Source organism: Dendropsophus ebraccatus, chromosome 13, assembly GCF_027789765.1.
Source record: "Dendropsophus ebraccatus isolate aDenEbr1 chromosome 13, aDenEbr1.pat, whole genome shotgun sequence".
NCBI classification, from domain to species: Eukaryota; Metazoa; Chordata; class Amphibia; order Anura; family Hylidae; genus Dendropsophus; species Dendropsophus ebraccatus.
In genome coordinates, this window is record NC_091466.1 from 47,241,121 (window position 1) to 47,264,480 (window position 23,360).

At 41.8% G+C, this 23,360-nt stretch overlaps 1 long non-coding RNA gene across 1 annotated transcript; it reads right to left on the reverse strand.

Moving 5' to 3' along the window:
* Positions 1-406: 406 nt before the first annotated feature.
* Positions 407-15,357, reverse strand: LOC138770634 (uncharacterized). The gene is made up of 4 exons (XR_011359479.1): positions 15,144-15,357; positions 8,005-8,109; positions 2,661-2,774; positions 407-1,915 (listed from the first exon to the last, which is right to left on the reverse strand). It is a non-coding gene; the product is annotated as an uncharacterized lncRNA (long non-coding RNA).
* Positions 15,358-23,360: the final 8,003 nt, after the last annotated feature.

The window sequence follows — 23,360 nt, forward strand, 5'->3', positions numbered from 1 at the left end:
CCACTGACTATAAAGGAGACAGAAAAGAAAAAACAGAGCTTAAAGGAAAATTGTCAGCAGGTTAGAAGTATCTCACCTGCTGACATGTCCCTAGGGCACAGAGTGCGAAGGACAATTCCTTTCATACTTATCTATTCGGTCTTCTTCCCTCATTTCGAAGCTGCTGCTTTCTAATGAAAACACAAAAATCTGTGCATAAGCTTTTCTCTGTCTCCGTCTCCCCCCCCCCCCTTCTGAGACAGCTGATGTAAACAGGTCCCTGGCAGGCTTTATCTGCAACACTAAAGCAATCCTGGGAGGTTTACTCACAATGATTTCATTAGCAACTTGACCTCAGAATAACCCTCACAGCATTGCAAAGGTGCTACTGTTGCAGATACAGCCTGTCAGGGACTTGTTTACATCAGCCGTCTCTAAGAAGGTTGGGGGGAGGGGGAGCCAAAAAGCTCACACACAGATTTTTGTGTTTTCAGCAGAAAGCTGAATAGATAATGACAAGTATAGAATGAATTGTTAGTCTCACCATGCACAGCAACATATCAAAAGTTATGTTGAGTGGAATACCCCTTAAACCCATATGCAAATATGTAGTTTTGCTGCATTGGGGGCGGCACCGATCCGCCCCGACCACGCCGCTGATATTCATTGGCAGGGGTGGGCCTTCCAGGGGGCGGATCTGTGCACTAGGCCCATAGCGCACCAAAACTACATATTTGTATATGGATTAAAATTTTAATATTGTGGAGACGGGGCAGAGGATGGAAGTAAAAAACATGCCTTCATCCTTAGCACCCCATGCCTAATAGGGAGCTATCAGCAGGTTAGATAGATACTTCTAGCCTGCTGTTCATTTCTCTTTAGAGGAGACAAATTACCAACGCCAATGACAAGAGACCCCCCTAGCCAATTGGACATTGGTGACATATCCTAGTATCAAGTCTCTATGCTAAAAGTGAGACAATACTTTTGATATAATAGGTATACCCTGTTAAAATGCCCGATGCTAAATAGAGGTAAGCCCCTCACCATTTTATCCCTTTCCTCCTGTAGAGGACGCACTGCATCGTACATGCCCAATCTGCATCAGTTACGCCAACCACCTGTGTTATAACACTGTAGAGTATTCTAATACAAGTGTGAGTTTAGCCTAACATAAAGATTAACTATAAACCTGAAATCTATCAGCTTATAAAGACTTGTAGCATTAAAAACACTGCCGGTGAAAAAACTCGATTCAAACTGCTGAGAATAAAGCTGAATCTTATCTGAAAATATCTAGAAACCCAATGATCTCTCGTACAATATCTAGCATAGTCAGCGATAGACACATGTGCATCATATGCGTACAGGTCATGAAAAGCAATGCGGCTCTGTACAATCACACAGGTAAAGTGTCAGCCCACAGACTGCTTTGTGTTGCTAATTTCACCGGTCACTTTTGATCTGCTATAACTTTACTTGTAAGCTGCGCTGTATATTATGGCCATTTCCACTTCTGGACGCCATTGACTTTGACAAGACCCGGTTACGTCGGTGGTCACTCTTTCATCCTGTATATTAGCAATGGAGAGTTCTGTGTCAGGTGACTGTTGGAATAGCCCATAGGATACATAATATTTTCGGCAGCATAAGGCACGATATGATATGAACACAACTCCTCATAGTGCAGAGATTGGGAATAACAACCTTTCACCATGAGCTTCACCCGTTTTCTAGTCTCTGTATACGGACTCCTGCTGCTGGGGCTTCCCTTGTAGCAGTCATAGTTTTCTTTATCAGCTTCCAGGTGAATCTTCCTGAGCAAGTTATTGATGAGCACTGATCTCCGTAAGTAGATTTCTGGGTCTTCTAGAAAGCGAAGCTTTTCCAGAGACAGCTTGAGGATACAGGACCGGTCTTCTGGTATTATCAGGTGCTGGAAAATAAAAACCATGTCAATTCTGATGATCTATAATACATGTACATTGTACAGTTCTTGATAATAAGTTGTAAAGCTAAAATGGAAATATTTTATCAACAATTAAATAGACAACAAAAGGCTGTTTTGATTGCAAACATGCCTTGCATTGCCGGACCTTGGTAGAACTAGTTTGAGGTACAGGTTACTCCACCTCTAGGGTTTAGCACTGCATACTGGTAGTCTTAGTCTAAAGCAATAAGTGTAGTCCCTGTCAGGCCCATTTAGTCACTGCAGCAGGAACTCTAGGCTTTTGATCTGTCTCCCATACACTTGAACTAGAACTAAACAACAATCCCGCAGACAGGAAAGACCCCTATCCTATATAGGGTCGTGTGACAGGAAGAGAAGAGAATAGAGAGCTGGAGAGTGTAGAGTGTCTGCACCTGTGATTGGACAACATAACACACAGTTAAAAGGGTTTATCCAGCGCTACAAAAACATGGCCACTTTTGCACCACTCTTGTCTCAGTTTGGGTGGGGTTTTAAAACTCAATTTACATTGAAGTAAATGAAGCTTAATTGCAAACCCCACCTGAACTGGAGACAAGAGTAGGGGAAGAAGTGGTCATGTTTTTGTAGCACTGGATAAGCCCTTTAAAGCCCTTTGAAGTACTGCAGCTGTGCACAAGTGAGAGTGAGACACCTAGTGGCTGGAGTGGGAAATCACAGCTCCCAACAGTATATTCATCAGGAAACTTACTTTTGGAAAACACCCCTGGTAACCCTGATGTAAATTTTCTTCTTCTGCATATTTCCTCTTAAAGTAGGCTACTTTCGACGTTGTTGAAATGAATTTGTCTTTCTAGAGATGTGCCTGTTGTTGAAAAGGAGAACTCGGTCAGTCTATAAAGTATATTCTGTAATAAAAGCTGGTGAAACATTAATGCCTTTGCACATCATGCACTCACTCCATACACGCCATGATGAAAGACATAATCTACTGGATTTGCTACAGAGTATAGCAAGGGTCTCATAGGAAAGAACAGACCCAGGACTTCCTTAGGGTTCCAGGTTCTACTTCCAGCTCCCTGCGTTGCCTTTATGGTATCTATGGTATAAACATGTGGCATGGGCTATGACTCTTTCTTTCGACTGTTGGTTACAACAAGTTATAGTAACAAGAAAAAATTTAAGTGGATAATTCAGTTAAATTAGCTGCATCACAGAATTGTAGCCATCTGGCCTGGATAAGAACTCACCATGTCACACTTTTTTAAGGACACTTCAAGACATTTCTGTGGTTTCTAAGCACCCAGATACACTTCCCTTTGATGGCGTAACCCTATATTATTGTGTGAATGATAACAACTTCATCCCCCTTAGCTTACAGAGCCCAATTCTAATCTAAATACACTGTCTGGTATTTCAGCATTGATAAAAGCAGCAAGGTGTCTAAAAAAAAACTGCATAGCTGTTGTCCCAGCAGTCACAGACCCCATTCACACTGATGGTATATTACAAGTAACTGTCCTATTTGGCTGCAGTTCTTAAATGCTACCACTAGATGTCCTCATGAGCCCACAGAAAGGACATACACACAAAAAACTTCACAAAATCACAACATTCCAAAAATAAAACAAACAAAGTGAGTTTATTCTAACATAAAAACATTGTTTTTGCTCAGTTTGGTATATGATCGAACAAAAACCTTGATTTGTCTGTATATCTTTGGGGTGGTGTGCACTCTCTGAATAGATAGATGTAGATGGTAGTTGTCAGACATTTCCTTTATGTTGATGTATGATATTGGTGTTTTGCTGTATTGCAATTTCATATTGCTCGTATGTAATAATACTGTTTTGTGCTTGTACTGGCTGTGAATGAAAAAAAAAAGCCTATTCACTTACATAGCCCCATGACATGATAACATTATAGTGAGTGGGATGAACCTGTTCTCTCCAAAGAGAGTGGATGATCAGTGGAAGTCTTGATAGATAGACAGACAGACAGATAGATAGATAGATAGATAGATAGGAGATAGATACATAGATAGATAGACAGATAGATAGATGTCCCACTGCTTGTTATGCAGGACATGCGCGACAGTTGTCAGACATGTCCCTTATGTTGATGTATGATATAGATAGTCACCAAGTGAAAGCTGACAGTGAAAAGTATTTGTATGCATTCAAATGAATATGCAACTATGTAATAGCTGCAGCACCTGGTCCTCAAGAGCAAAAGCTGATTGGGCTTGTCCAGCTATTGTTAGTGATTGCATAATCCTGTACTAAGAGTGGGGGGCCCTATCGCTTTGGGGCCCATCACAATATTTAAAAAAAATCCCAAGTGTTGATATATGTATTGCTTGACACAATATACAAAAATACAAGAATTACTTAGATACTGTTGGGAACAGGGCTGACAGCACAACCGAGATGCAGCAAAGAATATATCAGCCTGGAAAATCAAGCTGTTGATTTTGGCTCCAGAACAGGAATAGGTTAAGAAGCTATGTCTCAGTATGGCATTGTATACAGTGCAAACAGCATCTAGGACCATCTGCTTTATGGCACTCTATCAGTTATAGTACTATGAATAGTACTTTGGAGGAAAGAGGGGTCACATGAGGTTTTCTTGCATATTTACCACATTATTAATGCACATATAACACTACGACTCTATGAGAATAGCAGCTCTCACAGGTTTACAATGGGAATATATATATATATATATATATATATATATATATATATAATTATTATTATGAATATTATTATTATTCAATATGTAATACCAATAATAAATGTCAACCATCTAAGGGCCTCCACCACCCAGTTTATAGATATATGTGATATACAATGTTCATCCTTTGTCACAATAAGGTACTGATACTTGGACACTGCATGGCGGTGTTATGTAGAAACTTTATGGCACAGTTATATGAGCATTTTATAGTAGCCCCATTTGGAAACTTTGTAGTTATAGTATTCAGCCGCTGCATTGAATTATTCCTTATGTGTTTTATGGTTGGTTCTGAATGACTATGTTACAGCAGTACAACCATTTTCCCTGTAAACCCATAAGGGAAAGGGTATTTAGGGAGGACGTCTCCTAGGGGATGTATGTTTACTGGGAAATCTAATGCATCCAGGGCACAGGTGCAGCACTAGAGAAGTCTTAGGCAATAGAACAAAACACTGTACTGTCCTATCGAAGGGGAACCAGTGGTAATAACCTATAGGCTCCCTTAAAGAGCCAGTACTTCCCAGCCTCATAACTGGCACTGTTAAAATCATCTATCACCTATTCACAGGATAGTAGATAACTGTCATTGCGGGGGTTTCGCCTCCAGGACCCCCCAGCCATCTGTAGAAAAGAAGCTAGTGACTGCCGCGTGTGATGACGGAGATTACGAAGTGCAATGTCTGTTAGTACCATAGGTGCAGAATGGAGCAGAGGCCATAAAAATGCAACTCCATTCAGTGTCTATGGGAATGATCTCTGTTAGTCTCATTAATGGAGCAGTGGAGCATTTGTATGGCCTCCATGCCATTCACTGCATGTGGGACTGACAGGAATTGCACCTGGTAATCTCCCCCAGTCTCTTAGCAGTAAAGAGAGAACACTACCACCCCATTCTCTGTTATGATGGAGATTGTTGGTCATGCTGAAATAAATAGCACTCAACGGGTGCTTTTGTATTGACTGTTCCAAATTACAAGTTAAAAGTTTATCATGCACATAGAAGAAGAATCAGATTGACACGTATATGGTCAAAGTTGATCTAATTTGTTTAAAGATAGTAGTCAGTATATATATATCCTGGGGATGGGCATTCTTCTAATAAGGCTTGTATGAAAAGAGTTACTTGCAAAGCACTAGTGTTTACTTACATAAGCTTTTAGGGGTTGATCCACCTTAAACTAATTTGTCCCCTATCCACAGGACAGGGGTCAAGTAAGAAATCCGACCTCCATACCCCCAGCCAATCTCCAGAACGGCCTCCGTCTCCGGCACGTGACCCACAGCTCCAATGGAGCAACCATCCATAGAGAACGAATGGAGCCGCCGGAGAGAGATGAGTACAGCACTCAGCTGTTTCCGGCGGATCCATAGGAATGAATAGAGCTGCGGGTCGGAGCCAAGGGCCGTTCTGGAGATGGGCAGGGGGTACGGTGGTCAGGCCTGCCCCCCTGATTTCCTACTTGTCCTGTGGAAACAGGACAAGGTAGTTTACAGTGGACGATCTTTTAGAGGAAGGTTAACATCTCTTACATGGTCAACGCTGTATTGTGATGGCTCCACAAAATATCATGACATCCTAAACAATGCAAGCACACTACCCGTGCATTTACAAGATGTGCTTAGGATTGCTGTTCTCATGATTCTGGTAGACCCCCTGTCTTGGTGTGAATCATAAAGGAAAAAAATAAATTTTTTTAAATGTATTTTTTCAAAACATGACTAAACTTATTCTGTTGAATTCTACACTTGGCCTATCTGATGTTCTCTTCAGCATTTTCTAATCTTCACAGTACATAATGTGATGGCAGGCCAAAATATCAATTGCCACATTCCTATTGAAAGTCCATCTCTTACATGATTATTTCCTCTTTTTTTACCCACATCCTTTTTCTTTTCTGATTTACATAGTACTTGGTTCCTTTTTCACGCTAACATCTAAATCGTTTGAGTTGTGCCTATGCAATTGTCATGTGAGGTTTATAGAAAAGTTTTGGGATTTTTTTTTTTACCAATTTTTACCAAGTGTTACTTTGAGGCCAACACCTAAAGAGACTAAAAGGGTATATAGCATATTTGTATATTTCCTTCCCTGTCTCATACATGTGAATGGGGTGTATAAATCATGCAGACACTGCAAACACAATCCAGTTCACTTATATAGGATACATTTTTATAATCATGATCAATCGTTTTAGTTCATAGAAGAATGAAAGCTAATTGGGACATAAGGGTGGTCTTGTACATTTGCCCAGAAATATGCAAACAATGAAGCTGGACACTGTAAAACTCCATGCATTAGCCAATGACAGGACTGAATCTAGCCCTACTGGATCAGGTAAGCCTGTCCGAAAGCTTAGTCCCCCAACTGGTTCCAAATGTAATATAGCTGGCTGCATTAGATATCTCTACCAATCCATCCATACATGTGAAAGTTTGGTTCCGCCAAACATACATATGTTCTAAATGGGGACTCTTCTGGTAGCAGCTTATCTCTAGAAGAACAAAAAGATCAGGCAGGCACTTCTCTTTCCCAACATCTTCTGTCGGGAGTGGATCAGGAGGGGCTCTATTTGGAGGGCTCTTGTCTACTGAGCATCCAGTCCATTGTACTTTTCTGACAAGGGTCATAATAACAGCCTTTCAATTGTACATCTGTATGTATTGCAAGTTCATGTTTCATTATTGTTGGTCATTTGTTGGCTAGGCTACTAAGCCTGTAATATAGTGCTGTTTACCGTATTTTGCAGGCTTAGTCCCATATGAGGCATCATTTGACTGATTCAGTTTATTCCAAAAGCACTGAAATCACTGAAAATATAGAGCATTAGATGGAGGACACTTCATGTATCACTATAATTTGATACTATGGTATGCATGACTTGCCTTAACCTTGTATTTGAGAAGTACCTCTCTATAACAGTCATATACAGCGATGTCAGTGATTATTCCTATATGTCCATAAATCTGGAAAAACCCTGTATTGGAACACCAGATGGAAAACAAAATCATGTGTGGCACCTGCCATAGCACTCTATGGGATAAAAGGGGACACGTGCCAGACCCGTGACATAAACATTGCATGCGTCGCTGTGATACTATGCCAGATTGTTATATATATGTGAACTCGCCATGACTTGTGGATTTCAATGCAAAATCTATATCAGTGTCATGTGGTCCCTTAGGCACCAGGGCCCAGGTGCAACTGTAACCCAAACACCACCTGTAGCTAAACATCTGATAATATTCAAGAAATATCCATTTATACCATCCCAAAATATAAGTGAAGATGAATCTAGACACACAAAGAAGCTCCACATCAATCAGCACAAAGACGAGGAATCCAAGAAATCACCCACCTGAAAGTTAGACTTCACTCCGCAGTACGGCTCGTGCAGAAATCATCAATGGTCCCTCTTAGCCATTTGCATAGCCAAGTAAACATTTCTTTAAAAGCTCACCTGCTGAGAATAAGAATGAGGTAACTGCAGATACTATTAGAGCAGGTAGGAAAATGGTGATGCAACAGTCCCCGTGTGACAGGAGAATAACAGTAATGAGCCGTGAAGCTGATCTCTACCTGTGAAATAGCAGAGGTAATGACTGCGCGGTCACATGTGCCTGATGTGACTTATGGCTGGGAAAACAACCATTGCATTGTAATTAATATTATTTTCTTAGGTAGATTATCTCCTTTAAGAAGGGAGCACAATAGCCATCTACTATCAGCTCTTCTATTCCCGCTCTTGTGAGTGAGAAGAGAATAATAGGGGATGGGAGATACCCAAACTGCTGCCCTCTCTAGTTATCACCATGGAACAGCCCTCTGATACTACTGATCCATCACTCCTCCATATGGGGTGTATTTGGGCTTATTTTCTCCTCTTACTTTTCTTACAATGTTGGATCAGGGATCAATGGTATAATTGGATTGGTTCCTAACTGGAGGACCACCCACAAGGAAAGGAGATCTGACCTGCCTTGGATCCCTGTGCCAGTCCCTGCTGTCACTGCTTCCTTTTCTCTAACCTGACACTTTGCTACAACCAGCCAATAACTGGCTGAGGCTTGACCCTACTGTAGCAGTGATTGGCTGAACTGGCACTTCCAATGTGTCAGGACGGAGAACAGGAAGCGCTGACGGCAGGAATTGGAACATGTTAGAACAACATTGGCATGGGATCGATGGCAGGTGAGTATTTTGGTATATAGAAACATAGAAGATTGTCGGCAGAAAAAGACCACTGGGTCCATCTAGTCTGCCCTTTTAGTATTTTCTTCCTTATTATCTTACTGAGTAACTGAGTAACTTAAAATGCATATGTATTTTTCTAATATACCCCTTTAAGTCAGAAAAATAAGTAGGTTAGGACTTGGTGATGGTGTCAAGCATTACCTAAAAGAAGCCTGATTTCCAAGTTAGTTATAGGGTCCCTTGCCCTCTGTGTAGACTAGTGCCCCCACACTCCCCATTCCTTAAAGTGAATGTACCACCGGTACATCGCATTTTATTTTATTTTTTTTACATAAATAGACCAGAAGAGATGCTGGTGTCATTTTTTTTTTTTTTTTGAACCGCAGGTTCCCGCGCACAGCACCAATCTTTTACCAAGCTCCGGCCGGGCAAGAAACACTAAAGATGGGCCCGCCAGCCCCCGGTATGAAGATTTCCCCCTTTGTGATGCAGATCCATTAAATCTAATGGAGCTGCGTCACAGTGGGGAGGGCAGATCGTCACACTGGGGGATGGCCAGCCAGCCTCCAGTGCTTCATGCCCGGACAGTGCTCGGCAATAGACCGGCGGCGTGAGGGGAACCAGGAGGCGGTTTAAAAAACGACCACAGCACCAGCATCCCTGCATCGGCGCCAGTATATTCATGTAAAAAAAAACAAAAAAGCAATGTACTGGTGGTACATTCGCTTTAAGTAGAGTATTAGTATGAGGCCCACCTAGCCATATGGGCTCTTTCTATGTTCTATGTCTAAATAAGTAAGATTTATACATTTTCTGTAAAAATTCCTAATACAAATGTAAAAGTTTGACTACTTTTCTATTAAAATCTATGATTAAAATTATTTTATTTTTGTCTCCTTTTCCATATCTAATCAATCACAAGCTAAACTATGATGATAAAGCAACTTTCTCCGAGTATCATCAATACCCATCAGAGATTACTGATTACTCCAAGTGTCACAGATAGCAGGTTACATCCATGGACTTGTATAAGTGTGCTGTGTGTATTTATACAGGAGTTTTATTACATAGCAAGGCTTAGCAACCCTGGTGTGAACTGAATCTACCAGCAGCTGTGCAAATGATTGTATCTTGATAAAGCAAACCATAGTCCAAGCGCTGGAGTCCCAATGTACAGAAGAAATCACGGATACAAATTTAACTCCTTAGTGCACACAGTGCCACATTTTTTGTACAGCAAAACCTATATATATAGTTTGCTTAGATTCGATCCGTGTTTTTCACAGACATCCCAAATGTGACATCCCTGATGTCCATAAAAAATGCGGTTCCCATAGATTTCTATTAACTAATCACAATCCACACTAGGACATGTCCTATTTTTTCACGGAATGGATTGCGTATCCGTGGAAAAGTTAAATCAACGGGCACTAACTTGATGGATGACTGCACAATTACGGACAACTTTTGTGTGAATAAGGCCTTATATTTTTTATCTCGTGCAAGTGGCAAAATCTCACAATGTTTTATAAGGGATGGCTGCATGTGAAAGAGGGAATTTTTAGAAATCAAAAGTTAAAGGGGCATTACAGTTACACCAAATAAAGTTTACTCATGGTATATAGTGATACACTTTGGGGGATGTATAGTGAAAATTCTAGCGCAGGGCGGCCATATGCAAATACATTTTTCACACGCGCTTGTTCGAATACATTTTTTTGCATTGGGCCTCTCTGTGCCAGAGGGGACGGAGCAGGAACGTGGCCTAGGCATGGGCTGAATTTTTCAGCTGGGAAAATGTTAAAGAAACCTACGCCAGCCTTGCCTCTACATAAATCCGTTGAGCTTTGGCGCTGCGGGACATTTTTTTAAGCCCGTCACTAAAACTGCCAGACTCAATAAATGTCTACCTTTGTGTATACAGTATTTTTAAGATCTCTGCTTACTGTCATTGAAAGGGAAACTTTATTGCTAACTTCCAGAGGATTAAAGGGGTACTCCAGCGGGGGGGCAGTTTTTTGCTGGGACCGGGGAGGTGAGTGGGTGTCTTTTTCCTCAGCCACCTCCTCCCAGCAAAAAAGTGCCCCCCGCTGGAGTACCCCTTTAAGATCTGACCTGGTCATTTCATGGACACACATGTGCAAGGTTTGCTAAAAAGACAGATCTGGGATAACTGCACTGTGAGGTTGTATTCACATGTTGCAGATACATTTCTGCTATAGAAAATTAGTTCCCTTAACCCTGAATGTAGTTGTATTGGCAGTTTGAGCATGAATTTCTGCCAGAATCATTTGGATGACCTGGACAGACACTGAAATTTCTATAACAAATCTGCTGTGTGTGACTATCCCCTACGGGTACATCCACATGGGACTGAAGTGCTATGCATTGTCTACAACGGAAAATCTGCAGTATTTTTGTAGGTAAATCCTCAGTGTATCTGCCTCCTGTGAACACAACCATAAGAAGCGGAGCAAGTGTGTAAACATCACATGACCTGGAGTGATTTTTAGGTAAACAGTAAAGGATTCCATTCAATGTCTACAAGCAGAGATCTTAAAACCTAAGTGGATTTGTAGCCACAACTGGAGAATTTTATTGCAAACATTTTTATTGAAGTATTGTATTGCCCCCCAAAGGTTATACAAATCACCAATATACACTTATTACAGGAAATGCTTATAAAGTGTTTTTTTCCCTGCACTTACTACTGCATCAAGGCTTCACTTCCTGGATAGCATGGTGATGTCACGACCCGACTCCCAGAGCTGTGCGGGCTGTGGCTGCTGGAGAGGATGATGGCAGGGGGACACTGAGGGACACAGGGCACTGGAGGGACACTGAGCATCCCTCTGCCATTATCCTCTCCAGCAGCCACAGCCCGCACAGCTCTGGGAGTCGGGTCGTGACATCACTATTTTATCCAGGAAGTGAAGCCTTGGTGCAGCAGTAGGTGCAGGGAAAAAAGCTCTTTATAAGCATTTCCCATAATAAGTGTATATTGGTGATTTGTATAACTTTTGGGGAGCAATACAATACTTTAATAACATTTTTCACCAGACTTCTCCTTCAAGGAATCCTGAACAATAACATCTATTTAAGTCTACTGTGTGCCCCCAACACTGCCTATACATTGGGAAATATAATCTAGGGTCCCCTAAGGGTGGAAAATTAAGCTTTACAGCAGTGTTCCCTTAAACCTACGGCTCTCCAACTCTCCAACATGGGCATGATGGGAGTTTTAGCTTTTTAGCTGCTGGAGAGCCAACTTGTAGAACAGTGTTTCTCAACTCCAGTCCTCATGGCCCACCAACAGGACATGTTTTGAGGATATCATCACTGGTGTCACACACTTTCAGTTCTGCTTAGCCCTGCTCATTGGCATGAAAGATCCAAGTCCCTAGTGCCAATCTTCTTTACATTAGAGCACAATACCCATGACAAGGGTGGAAAGAAGATTTCACCAGCACAGATAAAGATTCTTTACTGTAAGAGCAGTGAGACTATGGAACTCTCTGCCATATGATGTTGTCATGGCCGATTTATTAAATAAGTTCAAGGGAGGCCTGGATCCTTTTCTTGAAAAATATAATATTACAAGTTATGGGCATTAGATTTCATGTGATAGGATGTTGATCCAGAGATTTATTCTGGATCAAGACAGAAGGGTTGTAAGTTGAACTGATTTTTTTTAACCTTATTAACTTTGTTACTATGTGGCTATATTAAAATGTATAGTTACCCTCAGTCAGATCATAAACCAAAGTTTTAAAGGGGTACTTCGGTGGAAACCTTTTTATTTAAAATCAACTGGTTTCGGAAAATTATATAGATTTGTGATTTACTTCTACTTAAAAATCTCCAGTCTTCGTGTACTTATCAGCTGTTGTAAGTCCTGTATTCTTTCCAGTCTGACACAGTGCTGTCTGCTACCACCTCTGTCCGAGACGGGCACTGTCCAGAACAGCAGCAAATCCCCATAGAAAACCTCTCCTGCTCTGGACAGTTCCTGTCTTGGACAGAGGTGACAGCAGAGAGCACTGTGTCAGACTGGAAAGAAAACACCATTTCCTGCAGGACATACAGTAGCTGATAAGTACTGGAAGACTTGAGACTTTTAAATAGAAGTAAATTACAAATCTATATAACTTTCTGACACCAATTGATTTAAAAGAAAAATTTCGCTGGACAATCCCTTTAAGGAAATTTTGGGACAGTTACCAAGGGCAAATATACAAGCATAGAGTGGGGCAAATGTCTTTCTCCAACCCCAATGATACAGATGCTCTTAGTAAAGAAGACTCTGAAACGGATGCATTCAAATGGTTTGGCAGCAGCTGTTTTAGAAGAAAGAAGCTCCACTCTCCCGCCTAGGAAAAGTATCGTTATTTTCAGTTTGAAGAAAAACTACACAAAGATGACAGCGATCACTATAGAACATGACTGTCAGGTTACATCCACTCTCACAGCAGCGACAACTACTCCCACCACAACTGCTCTTTTGTAGTTTTTCATCGGTATCAAGATATTATGCAGTAAATCACCCACACACTAAGTACACTGGTAAACTACACCTGTCCAGCTTCCAGGAGCAGCACCAATACAGCTGCTGCAGAACATCTTGGAAAAGAAAGAAAGTAGAAAGAAACCTATACCGCCAAGATTAGATAGATAGATAGATAGATAGATAGATAGATAGAAGACAGATAGATAGATAGATAGATAGATAGATAGATAGATAGAAGATAGATAGATAGATAGATAGGAGATAGGTAGATAGATAGATAGATAGATAGATAGATAGATAGATAGGAGATAGATAGATAGATAGATAGATAGATAGATAGATAGATAGATAGATAGGAGATAGATAGGAGATAGATAGATAGATAGATAGATAGATAGATAGATAGATAGATAGGAGATAGATAGATAGATAGATAGATAGATAGATAGATAGATAGATAGATAGGAGATAGATAGATAGATAGATAGATAGGAGAGAGATAGATAGATAGATAGATAGATAAGAGATAGATAGATAGATAGATAGATAGATAGATAGATAGATAGATAGGAGATAGATAGATAGATAGATAGATAGATAGGAGATAGATAGATAGATAGATAGATAGATAGGAGATAGATAGATAGATAGGAGATAGATAGATAGATAGATAGATAGATAGATAGATAGATAGGAGATAGATAGATAGATAGATAGATAGATAGATAAAGACATAGATAGGAGATAGATAGATAGATAGATAGATAGATAGGAGATAGATAGATAGATAGATAGATAGATAGATAGATAGATAGGAGATAGATAGATAGATAGATAGATAGATAGATAGATAGATATATAGATAGATAGATAGATAGATAGGAGATAGATAGATAGATAGATAGGAGATAGATAGATAGATAGATAGATAGGAGATAGATAGATAGGAGATAGATAGATAGATAGATAGATAGATAGATAGATAGATAGGAGATAGAGAAATAGATAGATAGATAGATAGATAGATAGGAGATAGATAGATAGATAGATAGATAGATATGTTCAGGATGTAAACCAACTACTATTACCATGAATAAATCCTGAAGTTCTGCAGCAGCTGAGTTAGGTCTTTACTAAGCAGCTGAATACAGCCTGTGGGAAATTTTACATTTCCTATATGGATGGGTATAAATCATACTGGGCTACCTGGGTATTTGCAATTGGCACAAGTTAGGGGTACACTGGTGCACTGCACATGTGCCTGTGTACAACTGGTCAGCTTCAAAACAGCTGCTGCAGAACATCTTGGAAAAAGAAAGCGCAGGCTATCTAAAGTGGCCAGAAACCTATACTGGCAATAGGTTCTGCAGCAGCTGCACTGGTGCCAGAGGGGAAGATTATATATATATATATATATATATATATATATATATATATATATATATATATATATATACATATACAGAGAGAGAATATATAGACAGATAACTTATGATCACTTATAACTTGCTGACATGCACCTGAATAAATGGAGGCATATTCAAGAGGTTCTGCAGCAGCTGAGTTAGGTCTGTAGTAAGCAGCCTGTGGTGGGCAATGTGACATGTACTATATAGATGGGCATATATCATAATGGGCTAACTGGGCATTTGCAATGGCCACAAGTTAGGGGACAGCAGCGCTTGGTTCTATAGCAGTGCTCCCCAACCTGTGGCTCTATTGCAGCATGCTGAGAGTTGTAGTTCTGCAGGTTGGGGGACACAGCTCTATAGGGTGAGGAGCAGTAAGAAAAGTACCTGGTAATGTGATCTAGGACACCCGTCCTCTCATTGCTTCTCCCCAGGACTCGCACGTGTCTCCCCGGCTCTAGATGACAGCAGCTCCAGCAGCTCCAGCTCCTCTTCTGCCCGACCTTACAGCAGCTGCACGCCGTCCGCTCCCTGACAGCTGATTGGTCCACAGGGCGGGGCCGCCGCTCAAATGTTGCTAAGCTGCGTTCGATCGGGAGTGTTGCCAGGCAACGGTGACGCTGAGCGCATCCCAAGAGCATCTTCAGCAGCAGCAGCCGGGAGGATGTGACCGGTGCGGCAGGAAATCATGCGCATTGCTGTCAGATGCTGCTAGTGAAAAAATCACGCACCAAGCACTGAGCAGAGAGCGTGGGAGGTGTTTTCCCCAAAGGCTTAAAGGATTTTTTTTTTCTCACAAGATATTCCCAGGTTTTAGCCAAGTTTAACTCGGGTGCAGCCTTCACAGCTGCTCAGAGAAAGTGTCTGTGAGTCACAGCCCTGGTGTCAGGAACTGCATCATTTATTCATACACAATGTGAGTGGGAAATGGAGAGGAAGGACCGCTCCTGAGGATGAGAGTGCAGCCCTGTGCAGAGCACTGTGTGCACTACACCAACCAGTGAGAATAGAAGCTGTACTTATAACTGCTTTCATTGTTCTCACACATGTCTGGGGTCTTTCTAGATGGGAAGGCTGCATGCCCCATCTGACTTTCCTCTATTTGCCCCATAGGCGAAGGGCTGCATCTTTCATGAGGCGAATTGAGCATCTCACCTCAGGCGGAAGTTTCAGCATTCTCCTCTGCCACGCAATTGGCTTGCCCTTAGTGTTTATGGTGGCCTATAGGCTGAAATAGGACATAATGGGCCCATTGACCGGTATTGTTTTATCAGCACTATTGGGCAGTCATGGTTTTAAATTTGGGGGATATCCCCCCATCCCAACCCCCCCCCCCCCCCCAAAAAAAAAAAAAAATAAAACCCCAATTTTTTCCATTTCTAATTTCCCTTAAAGCATCCCTTATGGCCACACAGTTTATTTTATGGGTAGAATTGTTTCATCTGTAAATGCATGGCACATCTGGGCCGGACATGCTCAGTACAGGAAACACCAAGCGGGGATTGGTTGCCCAATGATGACGTCAGCATTAAGGGATCATTACAGGGCGGCCCCTCCATAACGCTGCAGGCCCCTCCTCTTTCAGAGAGCCATAACTACTTCACTGCTGAGGACCGCCCACATGACTACATCAGGGTAATTCACATATGGCGTGGGAAATTTGGGGGGGCTATGATGGAAAAGCTGATAGCAATCAATTACATGTTCGGAAACAGTGCTGGGGGGTTTATAACAATGTATGTAGAACTGAATCTAGTGATTGGTTCCTTTTAGATAGATAACTGGTATCAGAAATCTGCACCATTTATTTAAATAGGGCTGAGCTGTAATACCGAACACAGCCTGTAAGCAAATCTGGCGCTGTTTGAAATAGAAAAGAACTTTCTGTTCTAACGGCAAATTAACCAACTAAAACTAATTGTTAAGTGACAAACGCGTGCTCTGTCCAATCTGCATGGTCAATCCAAGGCTGAGGAACAATCCACCCAAGTGAATCTTTCATTCCAGAGTTTAAATCTGGGATTGGACCATATCCGACAAATGCAATGGCCTTTAATAAAGAGCAGTTTCTGTTGATGCCATTTCTTATTTCTTGGTTCTCTGGAAAAAAAAAGGATTGAACGCCTAATTCAGTATCCATGGAAACCACTGCAAAAATGGCTCTGAAAAAACATTGACTGTCTGCGGATTACTGTTTATCTTATGACTCATACAACCCAGTGCTATTCAATGTTAGAGCTAACCTATATATTTACTTACCTTATGAGTAGCATTGAAGGTAAGGCTATGGCTCCATTTCCTGATGGGATGCAGTTGGATTCTGCGGCACGCAATCTCCTAGGCTTTAGGAGATGCCCAATAACTTGTCCTACATGATCAATGTCGGATCCCACTGGCATTTGCAGCATAGCAGCGTGGGGTGCTGTTGGCTGTTGCAGCTTTCGTAACTGCAGGTGCAGGTGAGAGGTAGAAGAAGCTGGAACAACAGAAGTGAGAGGAGAGTCTTGAGGGCCCTGTTCAGTTTAGCTTTGTATTCTGCAGGGATAGTGTAGTTGAGAGAAGAAGAAAAACCCATACTTACATATACGTCCTATATGGGTAGTACGAGGCCCCAGGTCCCTGCGCTGGACAAGCAGACTTCCCGAAACCTTTCAGAAGAGCGGTGCATTACAGAAGGATACGTTGGCACATGGTAGCTTTGTCCTGCTGGGGTCAGTACCATATTTAGGTATACTGTTGTGTGTCGTGTTGAGTGTATCCCTTGGAAGGTGTAGTCAATTGTCTGATGTCAATGCCCAGAAATCAGTCAACCCTGAAGAGATATTTCATTTGTTCAATTAAATGACTGTAACCAATTGCTCTTCTTTGCCGCTGCATTCTCTTTTTTACATTGACAAATATAGCCATAGATATAGCCACACTTTCAGCTCCACTCTTGTCTATATGCTGTGTCTGATATTGCACATCATTCTGTCTTGAAATTCATGTGGATAAACTGTGGAAACTGTGAGCGATGGGATGGTGTACATTATATCATCTCAATGTCCCATTGTTATCAGGGAGGACTGACTTAAAGCGTAACTGTTATTTTTCTGAAAACATTAAATATCAACAGTTCAAGCGATTTTAAGAAACTCTGTATTAGGTTTTATGTACTAAAAGAGTTTCCTTCTGTAGTGAAAAAGCAATCTCCCAGCCTCCCCCCTCACATCAGATGAAGCAGGATTTCTGTCTCCATTATGTGGCTATGGAGAGGGGAGGGGCTGTTAGGAGTGACTGAGCACGGAGCAGTCCTGCACAGCACAACACCCTGCAATCTTCTCTCAGTAAGTTCATAGATAAGCACTAACCTTTCTGACCACTGAATCCTTCGTTTTAGGTGCCCTGAGAGTCTACAAACAGCTGACCTTCATGTCACCTCTTCCTGCTCCCTCATCTCCCTCAGCCCCTCCCCCCTTCATAGGCTTACAATGGAGAGAGCAGAGCCCGTCTTCACTGGCTTCTCTGTAATGAAGACGTGTTTGCCTGATAATGCACAGATAAGAAGTCAGGGGGGGGAGGCTGGGAGATTGCTTCTTGAGTACAGAAAGAGGCTTTTTTGGCTGATGAAACCTATTACAGAGTTTCTTAAAATCACTTATACTACTGATTTCTGCAATAAAAAAAATATGACAGTTACGCTTTAATATGGCATCCAATCTTGTAACAGTTACCATACACTCATTGTCATGAACTATTTATCCTGATCCCCCAATAAACACACATGCTTATCTTGGGTTTTTCAATGGGTAGAGGAAAGAATTGATGTCTTCAAACACCTTATAGCATTTTAGATAGGTGTTGGCCAATGGCTCATTTGGCTAATGAGCTAATAAGCTATGTCTTATCATTACCCCATACAAATGCCAAGCGTGTGTTAGGGTGTGTTCACACAGATTTATCTGACAGATTTCTGAAGCCAAAGCCAGGAACAGACTATATACAAGGAACAGGTCATAAAGGAAAGTCAGAGATTTCTCCTCTTCTCAAATCCATTCCTGGCAAATCTGTCAAAGAAATCCTTCTGTGTAAACACACCATAACAGACAGCAAGTGTGGACTCACTGTGCTACTCAACTAGTTTGGCATTGGGCCACACCAAGAAGCAGAGTCCAAGTGCCCTGTAGGTCTTCACCCTTTAACGCACTTCAGGCAGTGGAAGTTGGTCTAGAGAACACCAGTTCACTCCACAAGTGTGGTCCCAGTGCAGCTGGTTCCCAAGAACAAGACAGAGTCGAAGAGAGGTGAACAGACAGAGTATGCGTGGTCAGCAACCTGGGTTTGACAGCACAGTACCAGGGATGAGAAGGGTATCATAGTCAGACAGGTGAAGGATCAGGGCAGGCGGCTTCAGGGTCAGGTCAGGCAATCCGAATCGGCAACAGGATGAGGCACACGGTTCAGAAGTCAGGCAGTAAGCATAATCCGAAGAACAGGTGAGAATTTACAGAGAGCAGAATAGCAGAAACACACCTTAACTTGGAATGCAACAATTCAACAATGCTCAGGCAGAACACAGTAGGTGAAGCTGGTTTAAATGGCTATGGATTGGCAGACAGCAGTAGCAGGTAGAAACAAGCTGCCTCTATAAATCCAGGGCAGTTGGCCACATGTGTTGGCCGTAGTGGCTAGAGGTGTCATTGCAGCAGAAGAGGGAAAAAGATGCCAGAAGACAGGAGAAGGCTTGATCGAACATCGGGAAAAGCTAGGTTTGATCGAACTCGAACCTAGCCAGACCTTCCACATTTAATTGCTGATGCCTTCATGGTCCGTGCGGAAGGAGGAGACAGCCTGGGACTGCCCGGAATTCCAGGATTCAGCCTAGGTGATAGGCTGTATCCCAGAATTCCAGGCAGTCCCCGGGATGTCTCCTCCTTCCGCACGGACCATGAAGGCATCAGCAATTAAATGCAGAAGGTCCGGCTAGGTTCGAGTTTGATCAAACCTAGCTTTTCCCGATGTTCGATAAAGCCTAGACAGAAGCAGTCCCAGGATGAACATGGAGCACAGCAGATGAGCGGACATGATGGTGCCACTACTGGTGAGTCTCATCTGGAAGCGTTACACAGTGTATGTGTTCTCAAGAGAAAGCAGCTGCCAGACTCTTCTTCTCTGGTGGTGGCTTATATCTCCCAGAATCAAATCAAGGATCAGTTAAAATCCAAAAGATGTTTTTGGAGGAGAGTCTGGAGGCCACCATACACATGACTAGATTATTAGCTGGTCCCATGGGAAATTGGTCGGATCAGCCAGGTTTGTTTGTTGTGTATGGGTGTAAATAAGTGACTTTTTAATCTCTTAAACTTCAGCAGACTTCTACAAAAAAACCTTGTACAGCATTGGCCCATGAGATCATGCCACTACAAGGCAGGGATGGTTTATTATTATAGCCACTGCCTTCTATTCTGGCAATCGTGATCGCTGGGTCCTGGGTATCTATAGTCATCTGTTGGGTCTTAGCAGAACCAGACCATCCCTGCAGTGAGTGGCCTTTATGCAAAGAAAAAAGGTATCTGGTCTTCTGGTCTGGAAAATAGAAAACTGTCCCTTTCAAGAAGAAAAGCTAAAAGAATTGCCATAAAAAAAACAGATTGTAAATTATATTCTTTATTGCTTTCCATGCAGCTTGAAAATATAGAATCCAGTCTAAATCAGTATCAAAGACATTCCAAATCATTAAAAATACTGGTGTAGAGACAATGTTTCATGCAGTAATATATGCAGCGCTATCATACAACTATATGACAGTAGCTAATATTATCGCCACTATGTATATGCAATCAGTGTGACCAGACCCCAGGCATGGAGCTCTCTGTTCGACACGTATCGCTCGTGGACCATTTCATACCAATATAGTTATTTTTGTTCTGCAATATATTCTGTGCCACTCAGGACAATATTGTGCTTATATAAGAGAAAAATAGCAATGAGGGCATATTGACAGTGGTTTACACATGTATAGAAAAACAAGTTGACGTCACTGTAATTGAAGGTACAGAATACTAATAAAAACAGAATAACTTGATGATGAGAAAAAAAAAGCAATGTAAGCAGCTTTACCTTTAGCTTTAGCTTTGGCTGTCCAGGCATGATGGGAATTGTAGTTTTGCAACAGCTGGAGGGCCAAAGGTTCCCCATCCCTACCTTAGAGCCACCAGCATCGACATCTTGGAAGTAGAAAGCATCAACCTCTGGTTCTTCAGATGATACAAAGCTACAACTCTCAGCATGTCGGGGTAGCTAGCTAGTCCTGAAAATGTTAGACCATTGACTCTATGCTTATCTTAACCCTGTGGCTTAAAAATGGTAACTGGGCTTATTTTGAGTTAGTTTGTATATTGGTGACCTATTCCCTGTTTCATACAGGACACATATGGGACAATCTAACGTCTCTATTGCAGTCATACACTAGGGTTAACTTTCATAAGAAGCCAATTAAAGGGGTTAACCAACTGAACGAACAGCCTCTCCAGTGTTTACCCAGGCCTATCCTTACTTGTGCTGTACTGTTAGTAGTAGCGCAAGAAACTGCAGCTCCGCCCTGTTCAGTAGAAATGATCGAATAGCGGAAAATCTCAGGTTCTATAGAACTCGAACCTTCTCGAACTTTCCGCATTTGATTTCCGATTCCTTCCCAGTCCGTGGGAAAGGAGGAGACAGCCCGAGTACCGCCTGGAATTCCGGGATTCAGCCTAGGTCATAGGCTGTATCCTAGAATTCCAGGTGGTACCCGGGCTGTCTCCTCCTTCCCCACGGAGCAGGAAGGCATTGAGAATCATATGCGGAAGGTTCGACAAGGTTCGAGTTCTATAGAACCTAAGATCTTCTGCTGTGCGATCATCTCTACTGTTCAGGTGAATGGGACAACATTGCAAGTACTTTGCATGAGTGCTACAGCGACTTCAAAGTGGGAATGCTGGGTGTTAGAGCCGCCAATTTGATACTGATGGCCTATCCAAAGGACTGAAGTTGGATAACCCCTTTAAACTGTCAGTATATTTTTGGAGTGTTGAAGGAATCACATGCAGACATGTGAACTCCATGCAAATCTTGCTCTTGGTCAGACTCAAACCTATGACTTTAGCACTGCAAGGCAACAGAGCTGACCAAAGAGTCCCCACGCTGCCCATTTTGTATTTTTTGAGCACCTTTTCAATAAAAAAAAAAAATTAAATGCTTTCCTTCCTTTAGTATTCAAGTTTCAAAAACTGAAACAAAACTGCCCTGTGTAAGGCTGCGTTCACACTACGTATATTTCAGTCAGTATATGTATATTTCAGTCAGTATATTTCAGTCAGTATTGCAACCAAAACCAGGAGTGGATTAAAAACACAGAAAGGATCTGTACACACAATGTTGAAATTGAGTGGATGGCCGCCATATAACGGTAAATAACTGCCATTATTTCAATATAACAGCCGTTGTTCTAAAATAACAGCAACTATTTGCCATTAAATGGCGGCCATCCACTCAATTTCACCATTGTGTGAACAGATCCTTTCTGTGTTTTTAATCCACTCCTGGTTTTGGTTGCAATACTGACTGAAATATACTGCCTGAAATATACATATACTGACTGAAATATATACGTAGTGTGAACGCAGCCTTAACCTGGATCATGGGCATCTCTACTCAGGCCATTAAAGCGACTCTGTACCCACAATCTGACCCCCCCAAACCACTTGTACCTTCGGATAGCTGCTTTTAATCCAAGATCTGTCCTGTGGTCCGTTCGGCAGGTGATGCAGTTATTGTCCTAAAAAAAAACCTTTTAAACTTGCAGCCCTGTGCCAAACGGCAGTATCTGTGCCCTAACTTTGCACTACTCCTCAGTCCCTCCTCCCCACCCTCTTCATCATTAGGAATGCCACTGAAACATTTTCTCCATGCTGAACATCCTTAACGATCCAGCCCATGTGCCGGGCTGCCACAGGTGGGGAATAGGAAGCAATTTGCCTGGAGAATTCCTAATGATGAGGAGGGTTGGGAAGAGGGACGGAGGGGTGGTGCAAAGTTAGGGCACAGAAATTCCCGTTTGGCACAGGGCTTCAAGTTTAAAAGTATTTTTTTAGGACAATAACTGCATCACCTGCCAAACGGACCGCAGGACAGATCTTGGATTAAAAGCAGCTATCCGAAGGTACAAGTGGTTTGGGAGGACAGATTGTGGGTACAGAGTCGCTTTAAGACCATGTTTACATATGATGGATTTGGGGCAGACTATCTCTGTAGAATGACAGCACATACAGTGCAAGTGTACTAAAAAACCCCATTAATGTGGGTGGCTTGAATTTACTATTTCAGCATTTAATTTTTATATTCAAGTCTTAGAATGAAATCATTTCCACCCACAATATAATATATTTGTTTTTGCCACTATACTGTATCAGGCCCTGCCAACCTGAGACAAATGGGTGTAACAGGTGTACACTAAAAAATCCCAAAGTCATAGTTTCCTAGCAATAAATACAGTGGGGTTAGAGTTGTCTTTTCTATTTAGAATGTACATACATGTCCATGTATGAGCGCTGTATTAACCGGTTAATTCAGTTTCCAAAGTTGTTG